Raw genomic sequence first — 25,772 nt, forward strand, 5'->3', positions numbered from 1 at the left:
ATTATTGTCAGACATCAACTCCAGATCAACTTCCTGGTCAAGATAAGGCCTGTCAGAAGAGGGTGATATTCAGTTGCTGCCTATATGCCAACATTTAGTAGCAGTGGCATGGAGATAGCAGGCCTACACAAGGAAATCTGGGTATGGTTACAAGAGTACTGACTATAGGGCTCAGTATCATAATTCACAGCAGCAGAGTGAAGTTAGGGAAGATTGTGCAGGGATTACACAATCAACTGGGTAAAATCAAGTGACCATATGTGATGAATATTAAATAGAGTTTGGTTTTGTTCTTAACAAAGCAGTTCTACTGCTTATAATAATCAAGGTGTTTGTATCTTAATCTTTTCTTTCATTTTTCGTTAATGTTACAGTTATCTACTATGTAGGAATGGATGGGGCTAATAGTGATCTACAGTTGGGAGAAAGGTCAGTGAAGAGGAACATGCAGATAGTATACAAATGAATTGTAATATGTATTGGGAGCACAACAATACAAGGAAAAGGGTTAAAAGTAACATAAGAAGGAGTTGATTGATTGTATTGGAACAAGCTATGGAAATATTCCTAGAGAAATGTTTATTTGGTGACAGGAGTTGGCTCAGTAGTTTAATACATGCCTTTCATATATGAGGCTCTGCCAACTGTACCACATGAAAACAAGAATAAAACATAAAGAATAGGAAAGCTATTAAGGGAGAGGATGGGATAAGTTGTTCTGATGGTGGGAATTGTGTGGAATTATACCCCTATTTTTTAAAAAATTTATTTATAAAAAGGAAACACTGACAAATACCACAGGACAAGAGGGGTACAACTCCACACAATTCCTACCACCATAACTCTGTATCCCCTCCCCTCCCCTGAGAGCTTTCCTGTTCTTTATCCCTCTGGGAGTATGGACGCAGGGTCATTATGGGGTACAGAAGGTGGAAGGTCTGGCTTCTGTAATTGCTTCCCCACTGAATATGGGCATTGGCAGGTCAATCCATACTCCCAGCCTGACTGTCTCTTTCCCTAGTGGTGCAGAGATCTGGGGAAACAGGACTCCAGGACACATTGGTGGGGTTGTCTTCCCAGGGAAGTCCAGTTGGCATTATGGTAGCATCTGGAACCTGATGGCTGAAAAAAGAGTTAACATATAAAGTTAACATATAAAGCCAAACAAATTGTTGACAAATCATGAAACAAAGGCTAGAATACTGCAGAACAAGATTGGGTGATCTCTGTTTTGTAGGTAGCTAGTAGGTCTATTTTGGTTATATTCCAAAGGTCCCATGACTATACTAGTTTTTTCCTGAGCCTGACCTCTGATAGGCAGGTACACCCAAGTTATTGTCTGGGGAGATGATGTCATAGCTGAAAAAAGGGCTAGAAAACTGGATCAGGGAAGATCATGGGAAAGGGGTCAAAATATTGTTAACTGTTAAACCCCATCAATTTGATCTGTGGCCCACATTCGGCTTAGGAGCCTATGTAACCTCTGCATCCCTGTAGGTCTGAGCTCACATTCTGTGGTCATGAGTAGGAATGTCCCAACCTGCCCCAATTTCAGGACCCATCTTCCTATGGTGGAAGATAGAGTATGTTGTCCATCCTCCCTTCAGAGGATGGAACATTCTCTATCATTGTTGATCCACATTGAGGGCAAGAAAGGTCCTATGGGGGCCCACGAAAAGGTCCATTATGTTGTTCCTGATAGAGATGGCCAGTGACAATGGAGAGAGGGATTTATTCTAGGCCCATCATATCTGTTTGGGAATCTCAGGACTCCCCGACTAGGGCCTCAGATAATGGGAATTGTATCCCTCTTATCCTATGGTCTTGTTTCCATTAACAGGTACCTATAAATTGTGCTTGAAATACAGATATAAAGTGGCATGTTGTAAGGCAAATTATGTTTTATTGCCAAATCAGAACTGTTAGTGTGACTTGTAGGCTTTAAGCTCTGTGGGGAATAGGTGCTCTACATGTATTAAAATAGAGCCTAAAAAAAAAAAAAAAAAGAAATGGTGAATCAGTGTCCCTAGCTGTATCTTTCTTTCTCACTTTGTCTCTCTCACACACAATAAAAACAAAAGTGAATTCCCTGCTTGGTTTTGAATAACAAATAGATATATTTTCCTGTAGTAGTGTAGAAGGTTGAGACAAAATTAGGGAAATAAAGATTAATATTTCAGGTAAAGAAAAGCAACAGACCAGAGACTAGGAAAGAGAATGCAAAACTTGCATTTATGAGGTTCCAGGTTTGATTCAAAGCACTGGATATGCTAACCAGTGGTCTGTCTTTGCTCTTTCTCTTACACAGATAAATAAATCTTTTAAAAGTAGTAGCATCGGTAGTCGGGCGGTAACACAGTGGGTTAAGTGCTGGTGGTACAAAGCGCAAGGACCAGTGTAAGGATCCCAGTTCCAGCCCCTGGCTCTCCACCTGCAGGGAGTCACTTTACAAGCGGTGAAGCAGGTCTGCAAGTGTCTGTCTGTCTCTCCCCCCTCTGTCTTCCTTTCCTCTCTCCATCTCTCTCTGTCCTATCCAACAACAATGACATAAATAACAACAATGATAACTACAACAATAAAACAAGGGCAACAAAAGGGAATGAATGAATAAATAAATAAATAAATAAATATTTTTTAAAAAGTAGCATCTCAGAAGTAATAGTTGCAAAATTTCTCATATCTGTTGTGACATAGGAAATGTGACAGTGCTAAAATTCAAAGCTGGAACTAGAACATAATAGAAAATTAAGTTTAACAAATAATGACACTGATCATCCCCACTAGTATATATTTATCAGTCGTCACAGTGTACCCCAGAATTATCTGGGAGGTTTGTTAATCTATAGATAGCTGAGTTCACATACATATTTCCTCAGTCTTCAGGAATAAGGAATGTAAGGCTGAACCCAAGAGCGGGTTGCAACAAGTTCCCAGGTGACTCAAATCCTGCTGATGCTCTGTCCACATTTTGAGGTTGTTTGTCTGAGAAATCAGGGCGTAGTTGAATTAAATGAATCAAAGGGATAGGTATGGGAAGAAGACATATTCAGATCCATATCTAGGGGACTGGTCTAGAAGAGCTAAGGCAGGTGTGACCATAAGCCGTAGCGGTACAGATGGAGAAAGGAGTCTATCTACTGACAGAAGTGACATGATATGGGAGCTAAGAACCTGTTATGAATGAGGTAGGTGTTTTTACTACAGTAGCCTTTGAGCACACAACTTGAAATTATTTTTCTTCTCTGGAAACTGAAGTTAACATTGGTGCCTTGTTCTCAAGGATTTTGTAAAAAAAACAAATAGGGTCAGCCTGTATATACATGAATGATGCCTACCACATGGAGACATTTAACAAATATTAGTCAGGATTAAAGGAGGAAACAGGAGTTTGGGACAAGTCTGGGTAGTTTCTGCCTTTAAAGACAAAATGGACGGTTTTGCTTTGGCTTCCTGGCACACTCCACACAAATTTGTATTTCACAATTTTTGTTTATGCTATGTCCAATATTATACTCTTCCCAGTCACCGATCAGTATTATGCAAGGTTGCATATCAGAAATTGAAGCCAGACCCAGACATGGGAGCCTCATTGTTTTACCAACATTTCACAGATAAGAAGTTAGGACTATGGGGTTGGGCAGTGGTGCACCCAGTTAAGCGCACATAATACTAAGATCAAAGACCCGCTCAAGGATCCTGGTTTGAGCCTCTGGCTCCCCGTCTGCATGGGGGACTCTTCACAAACAGTGAAGCAGATTTGCAGATGTCTAACTTTGTCTCTTCCTCTCTACCTCCCCCTCCTCTCTCAAATTCTCTCTGTCCTATCCACTAAAATGGAAAAAAAAATGGCCACCAGAAGCAGTGGATTCATAGTGCTGTCACCTGTCATCAAGCCCTGCAATAATCCTGGAGAAAAAAAAAAACAACTTAGGTTTAAAAGGCCATTACTTTCAAAAGTTGCTATATAAACTTGTACGTGCTACCTTCCAACTGTCCCATTTATCACTTCTCTTCCCCTCTCCCATATGCATATATATATACACACACACACATATATATATATATTTACTGATGTAATGTTTTCCCATTTCATGCATTTACATGTTCTCTTAAGAATCTGTGTTAAAAAAAGTAAGCAATATTTCAAGGGAAATAACAGTGACAATGTAAGTCACACACATTGGATGACATAGGCATTATGTAACTGTATTGCAGTATACTGTAGGAATTAAGAGTTAGATCTATCTGGCTCATGGTTATTATCAACAACAAATTTTAGTGATGTTTTAAGAAAAAAATGCTATGTATAATATCTTATCTCTTTGGGGGATTAAGCTATAAATTAATGCTTAATTTTTAATTTTATCATCTAACAAAGAAGCCAGGAAACTATACTATGTGTGGAATGTGACTAAAATTTATTCCAATTTTCAGTGCTTGGTAGAATTCATTATTCCTCCTCCAGTGAAGAGTTTTATTTCTTTAAATACTATACTTTGGACATCTGACATTATGCAATCATAGTCCATTTTGTAAATCTAGAGGAAAAAATTTAAGTGAAACAAGATTTTATAGTAATTCACCACTAAAATCATTTCCATAAGAGCATAATATACCAGCCTAAGAGGTTGCACAGTGATTGGATCATTGAACTTAGAAGGATTGCATGGGTCACAATGTTATTGTGGTTCTCTCTCCTTTTCTCATGTTAATAATAAATGTTTTTTTTAATATCATAATATAGCATATACATTTTTTTTTCAATAAGAGATACCTTTAATGGACCAAGGAGACAGCATAACAGTTATGCAAAAGAATTTCATGCCTGAGGCTCCAAGTCTGAAATTCAGTACTTGGGCATCCACATAAGCAAGAGGTGAGCAGTGCTCTGGCTAAAAATAAGCCTTAGGTTTTTTTAGCTGATATGACTATAAAGTACAAAAAATATGTTGGTATTATCTTCTATTGTATCCACTTTATTTCATTTGTAATATTTGATTAAATCCACTTCTAGTTCTTCCATACAAGTAATTTTTTTTTAATTTCTGAGACATTGTAGAAGTAACATCTCAACAAGAATATTAAGAGTTTTCAAAAAAAAGTTTTCATATTTAAAATGCTATAAAAATCCCATGAAAGAAGACTTGCAAATGTAAAAGCTTAATCCGAATGGAATAATATTTAAAGAGCAGACAATCCAGAATAATGTCAAAGGATGAATTCCCACCCTGTTCCCCAAGGCCCCACAAATGAGTTAGTGACATGGCAAATGTGATTGTGTGTCCTCTCTTGCTAGGAAGACAGCATGTAATTAGTGGTAAGTCAAATTGTCTTCTAACATGTGGGTTTTTTTTTTTTTCTATTCCAGAGATTGTCAGTGTCAGAAATCTGTGTACATTTTCTCAGGGTACTAGTATTATATGAATTGTCCTGACATTTTAGCAACGGAAGGTGTTTTTGTGTGGGAAACAAAACACAGGCTGACAAATGAAAATCAACTGGGTTGAATCAGTATGCGTAATTTTTTGTTACACTATGCCCTTTGCTGAGCTCTGGCAAACTACTTTTACTCATCTTTGTAGGCGAAGCACAAGAAACAAAGACAGCAACATCTACAGTTAGAAGTCAACAGCTGCAGAGAAAAGAATGATTCAAACACTACAGCACATGTATCTCAGGAATTTAACAACATAAATCCCATGGGACAAGATATTTTCCTTAAACATTTTGGGATGCTTCTAAATTTCTTATCGAACATTTTTCTTAAGATAATTTCTTACATCAGAAGGATATTTTAGAAAAAAAAATTGTGTTTTAAGCAGTGTTACTGAACCCTGTGGAATGGAGCTCAGAAATATTTTTCTTCCTTCTTATTGAGTCCTAAGGTTGCTTTTTCTCACACAGTACTTTATAATTCAGCCTGTCTCATTTTTAAAACATAATTTAAAGAGTAAAGTTCCCTCTGTTGTAGACTCCTCTACTTCTTCAACATTTATTGAGTATAATTATATGGAAAGCACAATGCTAGATGTTGTGGAAATTCATATTTCATAAAAACCAAGGTTCCTGGTTTTAAAAGATTTATGATTTAGTAAGAGAGGCAATGTATACATGCACTTGTGGAGAAAGAAAAGATGACTTTAAAAAATTAATATATCTACATTTTGGAAGTAGCTGTTTGGTTCATTTGTTACATTCTTTCTTGGGGACATTAAACCAATTTACTTTTTATTTAAAAAAACAGTATACTTTTAAATTTTAAAAAGGCAGACTTCAGATGGTTGTTTCTATACTCTTTAACAGAATATAACCCATGATACAATTTTCTGAAAATGCTTTCTCATCTTAAACTAGAACTTCTAGCTCTTCAACACTTTTGAACTTTTGATTTTTCCTTACTTCACTGTTCCATTCACTAAGTTAACAATTATTTTTCTATTTAAAAGGTGATATATCTAATTGTTTATATGCCACTACTTTGGGTTTCTTATTAAAAGAGAGAAATATAGAGTTTACAACATGGAATGAGTTTTCAGAAATACTTTGTCACATGACATCAGTGATTTTATGGGCCTTCAAAATCAAATTTTTACTAAACCATTTAATAGTGATAAAATGGGAGGACTATACTAATTTAAATAAGGCTGACCATTCCATGTGTTAGTACAAAGACATTAGGGCAGCTGTTACTGAAAATTACTATTATTTAGTGGTTATTTTGTTCTTTGTTGTATTTAATGAAACTATTTAATCCCACACTCTAATGACTAATCTGTGGGTTATATAGTGATTTCCATCTCATCAAAATTAGCTTCAAAGATAGCACAAACTTTTTTAGAAACAAAAAGTTGTTTTCTTCCCTACTCTTCCCTTTCACAGCTGCATATTCTTAATAAGAGCTGGGTTTTCTGATAGTTCGAAATATTTCCAATAAAAAAATGCACAGTCCACCTGAAGGTTGGCTTGTACTTATTTGTGTCTACCACAGGAAGTTACCAGTATCTGGGAATTGTTGATGACAGACCACTTTCTTGCAAGGACCATTATAAACTCTACCAGTCTAGAAGAAAAAAAAATCAGACTGTACGTGTAGTTCAGAGCAGGAATTAGTGACCTAACATTGAATTATTTGGTGTAAGGAATCCCCATGAGCACTCGGGATAGCTCAAATGGTAGAGTACAGGACTCACATTCCTGAATTTCCAGGTTAGAAGCCCAACATCATATACATTAGAGTGGTTTTCTGGCTTGTATCTATCTCCTGTGAAACTCTGTCTATCTAATATGAAATAAGCACTAGTAACTTTTAAAAAATTGGCATATATATATCTCCATGGAGTTATCACATCTATGGTCTAGAATTAGAACTTTTTTACTTAGTGCTAACATCTTATCAGCTGACTGTATTCTAAGGAAGTTACCAGGCTATCCCCTAACATTACTCTAGCATCTTCAAATCCACCCAAGTAAAGATCCTTTTTGTTTCATTTAAATGAATACTTTTGCAATATTATGAATTTAAAAAGTCTCTCAGTCCACAGAAGAAGCACTGAACATATTTAACAAATAATCAATAATACACACAAATATTTGCTGAAAGTTTGCAATGTATTATTGTAAATCATCTATTATGAATAATTAACGTAGATTATCTCACAATCAGAAAATCTAGTAGTATAATTATCTTCTGGTCATACTCTGTTTTTCACAAACTGTGAAATGAACTCTGTTTTGACAAATCTGCTAGCATGTAGGGGCTATTGTAATCATCATTCTAATAATCTTCAAAGGCTTCTTGCAAAATTGTCATGCTAGAATCAAAGTAAAAGGTATTCATTGACCCTATGATTGTAAATCATATATGATTGTAAATCTTTTCCCTTAGGAAAGCTTCTTCCCCTAAGTGTAAACCTCTTTAAATTTTTCACCTCAGTTTTATGTATTTCACAAAGGAAATCTGATGATTTGGGACTGACAATAAGTAGAGGGTGAATGAAAAATCAGTACTTCAGTGCAAGTCATCTCTTCAAATTCAACACGTAAAAATTTTCTCTTAATAGAAAGCAATTCATGTGCAGTATTCCGTTGTTTAAAAAAATTTTTTTGCTCTTGTTCAGAGTTGGTCCTTAGGGTTTTGTGAGTAGGTGTCATTGTGTCACATGTCCCCTGCTGTGAAAATCAACTTGCATTTGAATGTGCATCCTGACCCATAAATGTCATTGTGGTCCACTGAGCATCTGATTTCAACATTTCCTGTGTAAAATGGACAATGGGAAACTTTTTTGAAGGGGGCCTGTGACACAGTGTGTGTATCTGCCCATGAGTAAGTGTAGTCCAACAGAGGAAACAAGAACAGTTAAGAGTTTAAGTGCATGTTGTCCACAATTGAGCATCATCACACAAGACAACAAAGTTCCTGAACAGCTTCCTGAAAATAAATACAAACTGACTGTTTCTGTTTCCAACTCACTTCTCCCTTTCATGGCATTGCATTCTCCCTGGCTATACTTGGAGTCTCAGGCTTAACATTTCACCTTAAAGGAAAGCTTTATCAAATGCTTTCTTCCTCATTCATGCTGCTACTTTCTTTTCTCTGCTGGACACACATAAACTTTGTCTTTGAATCTACATTGATAGGCAATGCATAGAAGAGACGTTTCATATTGAGGAATGAGCAAATGAATTTTTGCACAATAAAGTACTGTCTTATTCTTTGAGGGGGTGAACAATACTTATTTTTAGAATTTATCAATCTAACAATTTATCATAAAGAATTTCAGAGCTGTATGCCACTATTTCAGATAAAGTAAAAGTCCAAGAAACTCTTGATTGTATCAAACTAAATTTAATGATTGATATCTGAAAGAAGTATGTAACTCAGTCAAATTTTGTATCCAACTCAGAGAAGTCATACATAAGAAGTTTATTTTTCTGTCAGGGTCTTCAGGTAAAATGAGTATAGGAGAAAAGGGTCAGGAGGCGGTGGATCTTATTAAGTGCACATATTATTACCAAGCACAAGGACCCTGGTTGAAACCCTCACTCTCCACCTGTGTGTGTGTGGGGGTACTTTACAAGTGAAGCAGGTCTTCAAGTGTCTATCCTTCTCTCCCACTCTCTATCTCCCTCTTCTCTCCCAATTTATCTCTATCCTATCGAATAAAAATTAGCAAAGAAAAAAATACCGGAAAAGAAAAAAATGGAGAGTTAACAGTAACTGGTTTTAGATTCAGTACATGGGTAGTTTCTGTATGTCTAGAGTTCTTTTGACAATATTTAACATTCTGCTGAACTAGAGGTAGAGGGAGAAAGATGCAATAAGTTAGACTCATATTTCTTTTTTTAATATTTATTTTATTTATTCCCTTTTTGTTGCCCTTGTTTCATTGTTGTAGTTATTATTGTTGTCGTTACTGATGCCATCATTGTTGGATAAAACAGAGAAAAATGGAGAGAGGAGGGGAAGACAGAGAGAGGGAGAGAGAGATAGACACCTGCAGACCTGTTTCACCGCTTGTGAAGCGACTCCTCTGGAGGTGGGGAGCCCAGTGCCCAAACCAGGATCCTTGTGATTTGCGCCACCTGTGCTTAACCTGCTGTGCTACTGCCCGACTCCCCTCAGACTCATATTTCTAAGTGATAGATAATCCAGGGTTTTTGTTTGTTTTGTTTATGGATTTGTCTTTTCTGTAGCCACTGTACTTAACTTTCTTAATTTGTTTATTTTATAGATACAGAACTTGAGAGGATAGGGGAGAGGTAGAGAGGAAGAGAGACATCTGCTACATTGCTTAAGAAGCTTCCCCTGCAGGTGGGAACCTGGAGGCTTGAACTTAGATCCTTGTGCATTGTAGCATGTGCTCTTAACCCAGTGTACCACTGCCCAGCTCCTACAATAATATTCTATAGAATGTTAGATTATTTTATTAAAGTTGAATCCTAGACATAAAGGGACCGTATCATAATTATGGACATTTAAGGATTCTTGATAATCTTTGTCTTTCATAAAGTTTTTATAACTGATTTGTACCTAAATTTGTTGTGCATGAGATTCTGCCTTACCATAACCTTTACCAAAGCATATATTACTTTATTGTAAAACGTTTCCAATTTAACATACCAAAAGATAACTCACTATAGGTTTTGCTTTCAATACTGGTATAACTGACCATTAAATATGTGATTATTCATTGTAGTTGTTTTCTAAACTAGCTATGTGTGCTACTACTTTTTCTCTTTATATGTGATTCTTATTTAATTATTTAGTTGCTTATTTGTTTATATATTGACTCCAGGGTTGTTCCTGGGGACCAGTGCCGGAACTGCAAATTCACTGCTCTTAGTGACCATTTCCCCCCACTCTATTGGATAGGGCAGAGAGAAATTAAGAGAGGACAGTGAGATAGACAGGGAGAGACAAAGACAGACACCTGAAGACCTGCTCACTGTTTGTGAAGTGTCCTCCCCTGAAGGTGGGGACCTGGGGCCTGAATCTAATCCTTGCACAGGTCCTAGTGCTTAATACTATGTATGCCTAACCTAATACTATGTATGCCTTCACCACCACCTGGCCTCCTGGTTCTTACTGATTTGTAAAATGTTTTATTTATTTATTTTATTTTTACCAGAAGTCTGTTCTGCTCTGGTTTATGCTGGTGCAGGGGGATTGAAATGGGGACTTTGGAGCCTCAGACATGAGAGCCTCTTTGCATATGGAGGCCAGGCAATAGCGCACCAGGTTAAACACACATAGTATTAAGTGCAGGGACCCATGCAAGTACCCTGATTCCAGTCCCCTGCTCCTCACCTGGAAGGGGGTTGCTTCACAAACATTGAAGTAGGTCTGCAGATGTCTCTCTGTCTCTCTATGTCCTCCCTCAGCTTTTCTCTATCCTATCCAGTAAAAAGAAAAAACAATAATAAACAAATCTTTGCATAATCACTATGATATCTACCCCCTCCTATAAAAGCTTTTTATATTTTGTTTACTAAGTTCTGCTTTAAACTGTGTAGCTCATATACAATCTCTGCTTCTTTATTTGTACAAAAGTGATATGAACTTTATATTTGTTAACTCCATCATGGATATCTTTATCAAATACTACAATCTAGACAAAGTTTAGCCACGATCTTCCTCTTTAGTATTTAATCATTGAATTTCTGCGTTCTGTTTCTCATTCAGCTTTTCATGGGATAAATGACAAAGAATAAAGGGAATAAAAGTCTTGAAATCAGGGAGTCAAGTGATGGTCTCTTCCAATAGAGTGCACACACACACACACACACACACACACACACACACGCACGCACACAGACTTGATTCAAGACCTGGGTCACCACATAGAAGCTTCTGCAAAAGTGAAGTTTCACAAGAGTGAAAGTAGTGTCATCCTATCATCTCTCCTCTCTGTATCTCACACTCTATCTAGTAAAAGAAAAAAGAGTCCACTGGGAGAAAGGGGATTCTGAAGTCACCATCCCAGAAATAATCCTGGTGGCAAAAAACAAAAAGTTATACAATTACTAATACTCCATTTTTTCGTTGCTGTTGTCACCGTCATTGTTTCTAGGGCTACACAACTTTGAGTTGACTTTTTTTTTTTCAGAGAGAGAGATAGGGAAAAAGTTAAGAAAATATACCACATAGCATCAAAATTTCCTCTAGTATGAAAGGGGCTGGGCTTAGAACTAGGTAATATACATTATAAAGCTGTTTTGCTTTACAGGTGAGCTATATTGCTGGCCTCCATAAGCAGTTTTGGGATAAAGGTTTGATAGACTAAGAGAAAAACTGGCTACTATATACTTCTTTTGATGGCTAACATTATATATATATATATTCTATCATTCCACAATGGCATAAAGACAGATTAACTGCTTATAGAACCAATGTATTAGGTATATATGTGTGAAAAACTGAGGTAAAATTTGTTAATAAAAGGGGAAGAAAGATGTATGAGAAGAAGGTGTATGGGGAGAGTAATTTTCAGTTGCCTTCAGAAAGATTACCAAGTGCATATTGGACATGTCAATCTCAAATAAAATGTGATTCCCAGGCATCCAATATGGCAACAGAGCCTAGTTGATGGGGCTCATTAAAGCTGTTTGAAACATCTGTTTGCCTGTTCAAGACGTAAAATTCAGGGACTAATGTGTTAGTCACAGAGAATACAAGCCCGGAATTGTTCAAGAACCAGCAGGAAAGCATAGGCCCATTGTGTGTGTGTGTACACACACACACACACACACACACACACACACACACACACACACACACACACACACACACACCCCACTCTCACAATAAGAAAAGCAGATATCAAAATGTTCTATGATCTTAAATAACTCAAAACAGGGCCATCTACTTGGAGAAAAAGCTCTGTTATTGTGTGGTATCACTTCCAATAACCATTGTCATGACATCTTGTCAAAGCAAAGGCCATTTGTTCTGGAAGAACAGTCTGAAATGCATAACTGAGGTAGAGAAGGTTTTTTTTTTAATGGAAATATAAGCCTTTAAATAAATAATTGTCCTTTTGGATCACATTAAAAAAAACATATGGATAAAAAAATCATAGTGAAAAAATTTATACTCAACGAAATTGTGACACTCACTCATCTAAAAAGCTTTGCTCATTCAAACCAGAGAGATTAATCACAGAAAGGAGATAAAAAAAAAGTTCTCTGAAAGAGGAGGGAAATAATTTAGCAGTAAATCACAGAGCAAGACTAACATGAATCACAGAAAAAGGTACCAGCTTTTATGATTTAGGTGACATATAAAAAATAGCCCTTCGTGGATTGACAGTTATAGGTATAAATGATAAAATTATTCAGCAGTGGTATGTTCTCTTCTTGCCATTTGTCATTTTGCATCTGATTACTTCTAAGAATTTAATTAAAGGGGCAACAGAACGATACAGACCTTTTGTGACTTTAACAATCAGATACTTTTTAAAGTCCTCAGGAAAAATATATATCTGCTCTGTCTTTATGTTTTTTTTTTACCAAATGTTTTGTGCATCTTCATGCATGTTATTTTTATTCTTTATATCATCTTATCTTTGCAAGAAAAATACATTATATAAAGCATGAAAAATTAAGTATAGATGCTTCCTTTGTTATTATTAATTAATAACTGATTTTAATTTAAATATGTATTAAGAGAAAATAAATAGAATCTACTGATTAAATGACATATGCAGACATTATTTTCAAACTCAATATAAGTCTTTTTCTCTCTGACTCCTCAATTCATAGTAATGAATATGAACATGTGTGTGGTTTGTAGCTATACCTAGCTATACATTTTGTATTAGCATTATAGATATATTTCTTTAGTGCAACAATAAGTCAAAAGCTAGGGTTTAATATAGAAGGTTAATGACATCATTTAAAAATGCATATAAAACAGAATTTTAGCAAAGTGAGATTCTCTACACAAATTTTACTGTAATTTGTCAAAACTAGAGGATTTTTCTTTTTTATTATGATACTGTGTATTGAAATAGTATGCCATTCATCAATTCATTATAATAAATCACCGATATTAGTTTTTAAATGGGAAACTCATGTTTCAAGAACTATTGTTACCGATATAAAATTTACCCAACTAGTACATCCTTAAAAATAAATTTGTGTGAGCATTATGTTTGCAATTAAGACTACTGTTAATACTACAAGCCCAATTTACAATCACTTTAAAGTTTTGCTTCAAACAACTTGTGTTTTAACTGACTAAATTAAGGCTTTTCTGTGCTTCCCCCATCTCCCAGAGCAGAAATTAAATCAGTTTTAATTTATTTTATTTGCTAACACTGTGGATATAATTATTGCTGCTGAGTCTTTTTAATTGTTTTCAACTAGGTGCTTGTCTTTAAGTTGCAATAGACTTCTAATTCCACATTGTTGATACTCCCTTGTTAATTCTGACAAAGCATCATAAATCCAGGTATTTAGGTTTATTGAATTTTGAAATGAGGTGATTAGTTGGCACATGGATGAATGAATTGATGCAAAGCAAAATGAATTTTATGATTTACTATGGTTTACAAGTTCCCTTGGAACCATTATGTGCAAATTGTAAAAATGTATTAAAGAGGTAAGATATCACATTTATAATCAACTTGGCAAATTTTGCTCAAGTAAAAATATTCAAGCATTCTGCAAAAGAGTCACTGTTGAATAAGTGTTCGGCATACACAATTAATTTTCACTGTGTATGTCTAATACTCTATCATTTGTAAGTCTGGGAGCCTAATACATAAGATGTCAGAGGCTTCACAGTCAATGCAGAACAACATGCTATGTATTTTTGTTTTTTTATTATTGGTTTTGTTTGTACCTTAAACTTTAATTTAGGTAATTATTACATCAAAATCCTGTAAGCTAATGTAATGACATTTTGTTTTAGCACAAAAGTTTCTTAATATATATCCTAATTTTTCTCTTGACTTTATTAGGGAGTTAGCTTTTTATAGTATGGGTATTAACACATAAATACAATTTCTAATCTCCCTGTAATGGGTGTCTGTAAAACATTCTCACCACCAACCTAAGTCCTTTTCCACCATCATGCACCATGACCCAATGCCTCTCCACTCCATCCCATCCCTTTCCCTCCTTCACCAGAGTTCTTGCTTTGGTGTACAACAATATACACAGCAATGTTTGACAGGTATTGCTTTGCTGATACCGAATTCTATAGCAATTCATCCCAGGGCCAGATGGTGGTGCACCTGGTTGAACACATATATTACAATGCACAAGAACCTAGGTTCAAGCCTACCTGAAGAAGAAAAGCTTCACAAGTTGTGAAGCTAGTCTACAAGTGTCTCTGTGTATTGTCTCTATCTTCCACTTCCATCTTGGTTTCTGGCTGTCTCTATCCAATAAATGAATAAATAAATACAAATAAAATATATTAAAGAAACATTCTTTTTGTATAAAAATATAATTAAACTCCAGCATAAGATTTCATCTTCCTAGAAGTTTGCTAAGATCAGCTGGGATCAGGGATGCTGCCTTTGCTATTGGCTTTGGGGAGAGGAATTTATAGACACTACTCCAAGAGCTCAGTACTAGAAGCACTACCAAGTTAAATTCTGGCGGTTGAGTCCCTCTGAAGACCAAAGGGAAGGACAACAGAAAGAGAAGCTGAAGAGTTTGTCCTGTTTTTTCAAAGTCTGCCATGTAATATTGCTACATAGAATATGCAGATCAAAAACACTAAAGTCTTTGCGTCCCCCAAATTGTAAGAACTACCAGTTCTTACATTCGTTTGTTTTTTTTTTTTTTTTTTTTGCTTCCAGGGTTATTGCTGGGGCTCAGTGCCAGCACTATGAATCCACTGCTCCTGGAGGCCATTTTTCCCATTTTGTTGCCCTTGTTGTAGTTATAGCTTTTGTTGTTCGGTAGGAAAGAGAGAAATCGAGAGAGGAGGAGAGAAAGATAGACACCTGTAGACCTGCTTCAACGCTTGTGAAGTGACCCCCCTGAAGGTAGGGAGCTGGGATCTCGAACCTGGATCTTTATGCCTGCCCTTGCACTTCCTGCCATGTGCGCTTAACCCGCTGTGCTGGCGCCCAACCCCCACAGTTCTTACATTTGGTATCATGTGATAGCCACCCTTTGTAACTATTTTAGCTGAGTGTGTTGTGTAAAGAAGTTCCCAGTCAGTAAGAGTGAACATGACATTCTAAATATTCTGTGGCAACAAAATGAATGGAATTTAAGATAATTGTACTAAGTGAAATAATTAGGGAAGTAAAAAACAATTATCAAATGGTTTCGCTCCTATGTGGAATGTAAATGACTAAACAACAACAAAGCCAGTAATTTTAATTAATTAATTAATTTTTTTAACTTATTGAAAAACTAGAGGGAAGGGAAATTCTTCTATCCTGCATCAGTAAGGGATGATGTGACCAACCTTTTTAAAAAATATTTTATTTATTTTGGATACAGACGATGAGAAATTGAGAGGGAAGGGGGAGATAAATGAGTAGAAAGAGAGAAAGACGTGTATAACTGCTTCGTCACTCATCTCATGAAACATCCCTTATGAAAGTGGGGACTGGGGATTTGAACGCAGGCCCTCGCACATGCTAACATGTTTGCTCAGTGAGTTGTGGCACTGCTCAACCCCAATCTTTTGTTTTAAAATAAAGTGTATCTTTCTAAAAAATTGCTCTGGTAATTGCCTTAAGCTTAAATTTAAAGCTTTGGGAAGCCAAGAATTTTTAAAATTAATGTTTGTTTATTTGTTTATTTAATGGGAGAGAGAGAAAACCAGAACCAGATCCATATATCATTCTGGCATATGCAGTGCTGGCAATCAAACTTACAACCTCATGGTGTCTAGGAGATAGCAAACCCAACCCAGTAAAGTGCAGAGAGACACCACACACACTTGCAAATCCTGTGAGCTACCAATAGACATCTCCCAGCCACTGTATGGCATCATTTTGACAGAAAGATGACACTACAGCTTTGGTGTTGGATGTGGTGAGGTTATATAGGTATCACTCAAAATATGTCAAAATGTAATAGTATTGTAAAAAATGGAAAATAAATAAAATGTGTATACATGTAATAAAAGCAAATCACAACATATATATATATATATATATATATATACATATCTGTATAAAATTCTGTCTACTGGATTCAAGTTCAACATATTTTTTCCCTTCTATGACTTAAGAGATTTCACAAGTTTTTTTTTTTTTCTCCTCCAGGGTTATTGCTGGGCTCAGTGCCTGCACCATGAATCCACCGCTCCTGGAGGCCATTTCCCCCCCCTTTTGTTGCCCTTGTTGACGCAATTCGTTGTTGGATAGGACAGAGAGAAATGGAGAGAGGAGGGGAAGACAGAGAAGGGGAGAGAAAGATAGACACCTGCAGACCTGCTTCACCGCCTGTGAAGCGACTCCCCTGCAGGTGGGGAGCCGGGGGCTCGAACCAGGATCCTTACGCCGGTCCCTGCGCTTTGCGCCACACGCGCTTAACCCACTGCGCCACCGCCCCACCACCTTCACAAATTTTTAGAGGTGAAAATATAGGCTTGTTTGTGTATGCTAATTACTCCTGACAGTCTTTTCTTAGACACCTAGTGAAGATGGTCCAGAGCATCTGCTATAGTCTTATCATACATGACTGAAGCCTGTAGACTTTTAGCACAAGTTCAGCTAAGGAGAGAAGGGATAACTTAAAGACAAGGGGAATCTCCAAGTTAATTTTTAAAAATTATTTATTTATTTTCCCTTTTGTTGCCATTGTTGTTGTAGTTATTATTGTTGTTGTTACTGATGTTGTCATTGTTAGACAGGAAAGAGAGAAATGGAGAGAGGAGGGGAAGACAGTGTGGGGGAGAGAAAGATAGACACCTACAGACCCGTTTCACCACCTGTGAAGCGACTTCCCTGTAGCTGGGGAGCCGGGGCTCGAACCAGGATCCTTGCGCCAGGTCCTTGAGCTTTGCACCATGTGCGCTCAACCCACTGCGCTATCATTGGACTCCCTCTCCAAGTTAATTTAAATGAAACTTTCTAATGTGCCTTGTAAGTCATTTTATATTTAGATATGCTATTTCTAGTATCTTGGTATATGACAAAAGAGTAAGAAAAGTAATTCTTCTTCTAGCGTTTGCCCTTCTTTCGTAGCCAGTCAACAGCGTCAGGTTGAGAAAAGTAATGAAATCCTAGAGCTTTACTTAAATACTCAACTTTACCTTCTTCCTCTAATGAGAATTTAATTTTCTAGTACCTACTATGTGTTGGAAATGGTCTGAATTTTCATACTGATGCTAAAAATGGAGTTTTGCTATATGTTTGTTTATTCGGTTTTTCTCATGAGCAAGAAATCCACAGTTTTAGTTATAGAAATTTTTCTAGTTTTTGAGTTAAGATAGAAAAAAAAAGCCCTATTATGTTAACAATATACGTCATTAAGCAGAGTAGGTATCTTTGTAGATTATTATTATTATTTTTACTCCTATAAAGATTAGCACTGGGCTTTAGTGCTTGCACAAGGAAACCATTGCTACTAGTGGCCATTTTTTACTTTTTAATTTATTTCCTTTATTTTATTTGAGGGGACAGAGACAGATTGAGAGGTGAGGGAGGGGGGATAGGAAGTGAAAAAGAAAGACACCTACTTCACTGCACATAAAGCTTCCCCACACCCATAGGTGTAAGCTTGGGGCTTGAACCTGGAACCTCACACATGGTAGGTAGTATGTGCCTTCAGCTGGGTGCTCCATCACTTAGTCCCTGTAGATTATTATTATTATTATATTAAATCTTATGAATTACCACATGATGGACCTTGACCACAGCCAATTTTTAACTGCTCAGAACAATTATAAATTTATGGTAGGGAATATACAGCAATACTGATCATATTCTTTTTATAAACAAAGCATTTTGAGTCAAAAATTAATATGGGAGGTCAAAACAGGATTTTCATGCTTGAAGCTCAAACAGTCATTTTCCTACTGCATAAATCTTATTTAAAATAATTATGGGAAGGGGATGCATAAGGATGTGTAAATGAGTTCCCTTCAACATGTGATTGTATTTTCAAAGACTGTTATTTTGATATTTTCTGGCATCGCAGTGTGGTAGGCTGTAAGACTGGTGGAATTACATTATAGGTATCAATGTACATTACTATCTGATTCTGATTGAATGGCACATTTTAGCTGACAGTAGCATAGTTCGATAATATGGTTAAAAGAAATTTTATAATGATAAATCATGTTACAATTAGAAATATTGTGGCACATACCAGAGAGAGAGAAAAGACACAAAGTCTTTCCCTCACTGTGTTCCTTGCCTCTTCTTCCCTATCAATACTTCTTTCATCACCTGGAAATTATTCACCAATGCATTAAACAAAGAAAAAAATAGTCTCCTGAAGGCTATAGTGATAAACTGTACACATAAAGAATGTCTCAGGAATGACTTCTAATCTTTTCAATACAAATATTAGTGTGAATCATGACATCCACTCCACTAACAGAGTGGATTTTTAACATAAAATATTTTTCTTATGTTTAGAAAACCTTTTTTGTTGTTATATTTATTTATTTATTGGATAGAGACAGCCATAAATTGAGAGGGAAGGGGGAAATAGAGGGGGAGACGCCTGCAGCATTGCTTCACCATTCGCAAAGCTTCCCCCCCTGCAGGTGTGAACCAGGGATCGAACCCAGGACCTTGTGAATTGTAACATGCGTGCTCAATCAAGGGCACCACCTCCCAGTCCCATAGATTTATGTTTATATTATATATCATAATAGCTCCTAGGGAGAACTTGCATATTCCTTTTTATGTATTCCTACAAAAATGTTATTAAATAGTCTTTTGAAAGCATGAGACTACATGTAACATTTTTGTAGTCTGCTATGCTAGTAAATAGTTAACTCAATGGAGTTATTATGGATTACATTTTGTGGATGAGGAAAATGAGGCTCAAGAGTTTAAGTGTCCATGATGACAGCCGGTCAGGACCAGGGGCAGAGATTGAATTCAGAACATTATCCCCAGCTCTTTGCCTTCAAATCTTTGACCCCATCAAGGGATAGAGAGGAAGGTGTCAGATTTTGGTGTTATCAGGATGCCAGGGACAAGGGGAAAGTGCCTGAAACAAAGGAAGTACAAGGACTATAAAAGAAGTCAATTTTTTTTTCCTGTCACTAATGCACTGGTGTTGTGAATCAGCTAACTTCTGTCTTCCTGGTTGACAATCTTGCTTCTCCTCTCCCATCAATTATGGGCATTTGGCTACTGACAATGATCTGTTTCCTGTTACCGAGCATTATCATATTACTCCTTTTTCAAATTTTTATTTCTTTATTAGTGAGAGAATGAATGAGAAAGAGAACTACAGCAGTACTCTGGTATATATGGTATGAAGGAATGACTTCAGAATGCAAGTCCTGTATGCTACCAATATGCCACTTCCCAGCCACAATACAGAACATTTTCAAAATTAAAACCTGGACTACAGTGATAACAAAATAAAGCAGCCACAATCCAGGGTGGGCCTAGAATCCTGATTGCTGCAGGGAGACCAGGTTATATAAGGACAAGGGCATGTTTGTCCTGTTCAGTCAACTTGTGCCATACTTAGTATCTTTTTCCAAGCTATCAGGTAATTATATATATATTCCTTCAAATTCCCCATGTCCACATCTTACTTTTATAATGTTATATTATAGTATAGATCTCAGGCTCACTTGTATTATTAAGCACAGTCCAGTGAAATATGCAGAATAATCAGAATTCCAAGAAGATTGAGTTCATTTTCATATTCATTTCTAAGAATAAGAAGGAAAAATGACCATTTTTGAATACTTGTTTTCAAAAACACTGTATTTATATATCTTAATTTTTCAAAAAATCCAGTAAATCTTATAAGAACACAAAGACTCAAATACATAAATACGGTGCTAAAAGCCAAAAAAGATTTAAAATCTAAGTCCAAAGGTCATTGATGTTCAGATCTTAAAGATAGTTCTAGATATACTTTGATGCCAATTAATTTTTCTGTACATATACTTCTCAGAAACCATGCATGAGAAGTCTTATTTTAGAAAAAAAAATTCTGACTTACTCCAAATACAGAACTTTACTCTGGAAAAGTAGCCATGTTATTCAGAGATCTCATGTCCTTAATATAATTTTATTTTTGGATTTAGGACTAAACAGTGAAAGGCAGTGTGGAATGGAGAAAAATTATAAATGGGTAATGGAAACTAGCAAATCAAGATTCTAATCTTAAGTCTGCTAAAGACTAGTAGTGAAATCTTGACAAATCACCTAACTTCTCTGGAATTAAATTTTCATCCCAACATAATTAAGATGATCTTGAAGATGCTTCATACTTCTAAAATTATTTATATATCTTAATTATTTGTTAATAAAAATTGATTTCCAGTTATTCACTCAATATAAGATCATATTTTCCTTTTAAAAAACCTTCAGTTATATACGTGCTGTTTTATGTTCCTTCTGATATAATTCATTGATATTAACAAATATTTTTAAAAATTTTTTATTTATAAAAAGGAAACTGACAAAACCATAGGATGAGAGAGGTACAGCTTCGCACAAGTCCCACCACCAGACCTCCATATACCAATCCCTCCCCTGAAGGCTTTCCTACTCTTTAACCCTCTAGGAGTATGAACCCAAGATCATTGTGTGATGCAGAAGATTGAAGGTCTGGCTTCTGTAATCGCTTCCCCGCTGAACATGGTTGTTGACAGGTTGATCCATACTCCTAGCCTGTCTCTCTCTTTCCCTGGTGGGGAAGGGCTCTGGGAAAGCAGAGCTTCAAGGCACATTGGTGGGGTTGTCTGTCCAGGGAAGTCTGGTCACATCCTGCTAACATCTGGAACCTGGTGGCAGAAAAGAGAGTTAATATACAAAGCCAAACTGTTGGACAATTATGGACCTAAAGGCTGAAATAGTGCCCCTCCTTTGGGGGGAGGGGCTCCTTCATTTTGTAGCTAGCTAGTAGGCATATTTTAGTTATATTTCAAAGGAACTGTAGCTATACGAGCTGTTTTTTTTTTTTGCCTGAGCCTGAAATCTGATATGCAGGGGAATCCTAATTATTGTCTGGGGAGATAATGTCATGGTTGGGAAAAGGACCAGAAATTGGGTCAGGGAAGAGAGTAGCTTCCTAATATGGAAAAGGGGTATAAATATTACTGTAAACCCCATCAATTTGATGTGATCTGGGGCCCATAATTAGCTTAGGAGCCTGTGTGACTTCTACATCCCTCTAGATCTGAGCTCACATTCTGCGGTCATGAGTAGAAACATTTCAAGTTGCCCCAGTATCAACCCATCTTCCTCAGGTGTATCATAGAGTATGTTGTCCATCCTCCCTTCAGAGGATGGAACATTCTCTACCATTGTTGATCCAAGTTGAGGGCAAGTCCTATGGGGGCCCACAAAGGGGTCTATTTTGTTGTTCCTGATAGAGATTACCAGAAACAATGGAGAGAGGGATTTATTTGAGGTCTAGGCCCATCAAGTCTGCTTGGGAGACTCAGGATTAGGACCCCAGCTGGTGGAATGGCCTGATAGTGACTAAAGAGTCATCATTAAAGTATGCTAGTCTCTTGCCCTTATTCAACTTTTGCAGTCCTTGCTTTGCTAAGGATAGCTTTGGAGTGAGTGATAGAACTGTAATAGGAAGTGGGTGAGGAGGGTATCTAAGTCTAAGTGGACACTATTTCATTATGAACTTGATACTGACTTACTAAAGACTATTGACTATTTTTGCTTTCAGGTATATATTTTGCCCTAATTTATAGATACATGTGAACATATGCTGCTCTTACGGGACCTGGCCTATATCTAGGTTTTGGGACTTTGTTAGGAAGTGAGCCTCCTGGAATGGAATTAGAGGCTACCATGAAAGGAAAGGTCTCACCTGAGTGATGAGGGTGAAGGGTTAGCAATCCATGCCTGATGTTTCTGTACATAGTCTGAGGTGAAGCATGCTGAGATAGTACTTGTTGTATTGATTAGGTTGGAATCAGCGGATGCAATATCATTTGGCCTGACTTTAGAGAGGAGTGCAGGGAAGTGAGCCCCACCCCAGAGGTTCCAGGATTGGGAGAAACATAGGCTCTATAGAGGAAGTGGGAGATTCCTGTTGTCTTAGGGTTTAAGAGGACAATAGATAGTTATTGCAATAATCACATTGTTTGGCAATTGGGTTAACTTTGAAGAATCCCTTTGTTACGATTTGCTGTATTATACACACCCTCACCATAATTCATGTCCTCTGACAGTGCTTGCATATAGCTATGCCACCAGTTGCTTTTGTTCTCCCTGAACTAAGCTTTTAAGAGAGTCAACATATCAAAGACTCAGCCTATGTATTAAAAAGACCCAGTCTGTGCTTTAAAAAGTTTGAGATATTCAATCAGTTTTCCCCTCTCATATTAATTAAATAGTGATTTATATGACTGCAAATTGATAGGAATGTACATAAACACCATTCCCACCACCAAAAGACTGTGTCTCATCTCCTTCCCCCCTACCCCCCTTCCCTGCATCATGAAGCTGAGCATTCACCCTCACCCTCCACCCAGGGTATTTTCTTTGGTGCCCTACTAACAAATATTTTTAGTGTCAATTACTTTTATTTGATATTTTTTATTTAGAGAAAGAGCTTAGGTGAAATTATTGTTCTTCAAATTAAGTGTTAAAACATGAATTTTCCTTTAAGCAGAAGAAGAAAGAACACTGTTGAGATACACTGTTAAGTTCTGGTCATGTCTGGAGCTAAGTGAGTTTACTTGCCCTCTTCTGTCTCCCACAACACTCAGGCCTATAGGTAATGGATATAAGAAAATATTATAGTATTTTACAATTAATCATTCTGCTACTTATGGGAAATAATTATCGGATGGCTTTTTCACAGTTGAGATAGATACTGATTATATCTTTCTTCATATTGAAAAGGTTATTTATACTACTCTCTGAAAATAATTATTTATGCAGCTTTGTTTTGTGGTTTTAAATCAAATATATGCCTACCCTCATTTTGTATAGACACTCTTTTACTTCCTTTTGTAGTAAAGCAAACTTTTCTGGAAATTATTTCAAGTCTAATAATTGCATAAAGAAAATTGTGTATCCCCTGAGACAATTAGAACCTTGTAGTTTAACCTCTACAACTAATGAATGACTATTTGACTGATGTGTACTTAAATTCAGAGGAGGCTTAACAGGTCTTTTGGAAAGGCTCTTTCCCTTTTAATGAAAAAAAAAATCATCATTGACAAATGAAGTGTGGTATCTTAATGAAATATGTCTGTTTTGTTCTGTTATAAACTTCCGCAGACTTCTACATATAGACACTTTTTTGGGTCTCATTTTCAAGTAATTTATCTATTTGTTTGTGTGTGAGAAAAACCAGAACACTACTGAGTCCTCATATACACTGTGTCAGGAATCTAGCATGAGATCTACCTAGTGCCTGAAAAGTTCTGAGTTTTTTGGTTGATGTTGTAGGCTTGTTTTTAACCAGAATAATGCACAATTCTAGCTTAAAGTGGTGCCAGGAGTTGAATGTGGGACCTCAGAGCCTTAGGCAGAAAAGTCTATTGCATAAAGCACTGTGATATCACTCCTGAGTATCTGGAAAGTTTTAAAGTGACCCCTTAGTGAGACTCTTCCATTATTCACAATCAGGATTGTCAATAAAGGAAGCATGGACTGCATAGAACAATGGTGCTAGATTGTGCAGATTGCATGTGAGAAAATAAAAGATTCATGAAAATTGCCTCCTTGAAATAAATGTCAGCATTTCTAAGTTTGATTTTTTAATTTTATTTCAGAGTCAATTTTTTTTCTGCAAGAAAGCATCCTTATTTATTTCTTATTTTTAACCAAGTTTAAATGATCAGTTACTTCCATGAGAAGTTGTAAATATTACTGATGTCAAAAAAGAATTGGTCTTCTAAAATTTGTGGGTATATGAAGGGAGAAGAAAATGAATTTTGCTGTGTGTTATCATTAAGCATTAATTTTGGTTTTGGTATTTTCCCATGTAGTTAATAAGTTTAGTTTCATTCCTTATTTCATTGCTTCTTGCTTACCCTTGTGTGTGTTTTCCAGTTGAAACTCAGAATTGGAGGAGTTGCTGAGAAATCTTGATGAAATGTTTAATCTCATCAAAGATGATCATTTTTCTCCCTATCTGCATTCTTGTATGGTCTATTTCTACGACTTTACTGTTATAATGATGAACTATTTTTGGTCGCTATATATATAAAGTTCCTCCTTTAATAATAGCAGTTGCTATAGTTTTGTCAGTTTGTTATTTCCCCAGTCACAGCAGAACACGGAAACCAAGTACCAGTGCTTCCTTTCAGTGGAATAGAGCAGAGAAGCTGTTTACATGTGAACAAGGAAAAGAAAACTTTTAAATCAGTCTGATCAGTTGAGACAAACTGTAATTTTGGACTTAAAAAATATTTTGGATAGATTCTAATGTCATGTCACATAGCTAATTTTTCTACTTTTACCCATTTCAAAAGAGCACATTCAGTCTTTTGTTTTTCATTCCACTTTTGCTATAGAGGTGAGGGTGGTATCATCCTGCTTAATTAGGTACCTGAAGTTCATTAGTGAAAGCAATATCCTGGAGTCACACTGGAGCATTGATAACTAATCTTCCAGGTGCTTACTTCCCTCCCCCCCCCACCCCCTTCCTTGACCTTATTAAAGGTAAAAGAGGTCACGTTTGGGTTCAGCAGAGAAACTCTTTCTCCACAGAGACTGGCATGACAAAGTAATCGGTGTGTGTCATTTTTCATTAATCACACCATTTTCCTTTTCATGAACTACCAGCAGATAATTATTACTAAATGTGATTCGCAACACTCTGTGCAGTGGTTGAAAACGCAGAAATAGGCAAACAGATAAAAACGTTGTTTAGCTTGCAGGCAGCAAGTGTTTGCTATTCAGAGGTACATCATGCATAAACATTGATTTAGCCATAAGCTGACACTTATAAAGCTTTTGCTGTTTCCAGAAAGCCCTGTGGTCAAGCTAAGTAATAGCCAAGGGCAAGCACTTTTACCTGGATGGCAAGGTTACAATCTATTTAAATTGCCTGATGGAAGTAAATCAGTTTCCCTAATGTTAGGTGGCTGTAACACTGCCATAGGTGAGAATCAAATGCAGTAAATAAAATGCTTGCCTTTATGGTGAAAGACTCCTGCAGGGCAGTTTGTT

The 25,772-nt window shown here is 36.5% G+C and overlaps 1 protein-coding gene across 1 annotated transcript in view; it reads left to right on the forward strand.

Moving 5' to 3' along the window:
• Nucleotides 1–3,065: 3,065 nt before the first annotated feature.
• Nucleotides 3,066–25,772, forward strand: part of TENM3 (teneurin transmembrane protein 3) — a 1,349,345-nt gene continuing 1,326,638 nt past the window's right edge. Inside the window, exon 1 of the mRNA XM_060184664.1 lies at nt 3,066–3,185. The gene's annotated coding sequence lies outside the window, so the exon portion shown is untranslated. The remainder of the gene's footprint in view (nt 3,186–25,772) is intronic.

This window comes from Erinaceus europaeus, chromosome 2, assembly GCF_950295315.1.
Source record: "Erinaceus europaeus chromosome 2, mEriEur2.1, whole genome shotgun sequence".
NCBI classification, from domain to species: domain Eukaryota; kingdom Metazoa; phylum Chordata; class Mammalia; order Eulipotyphla; family Erinaceidae; genus Erinaceus; species Erinaceus europaeus.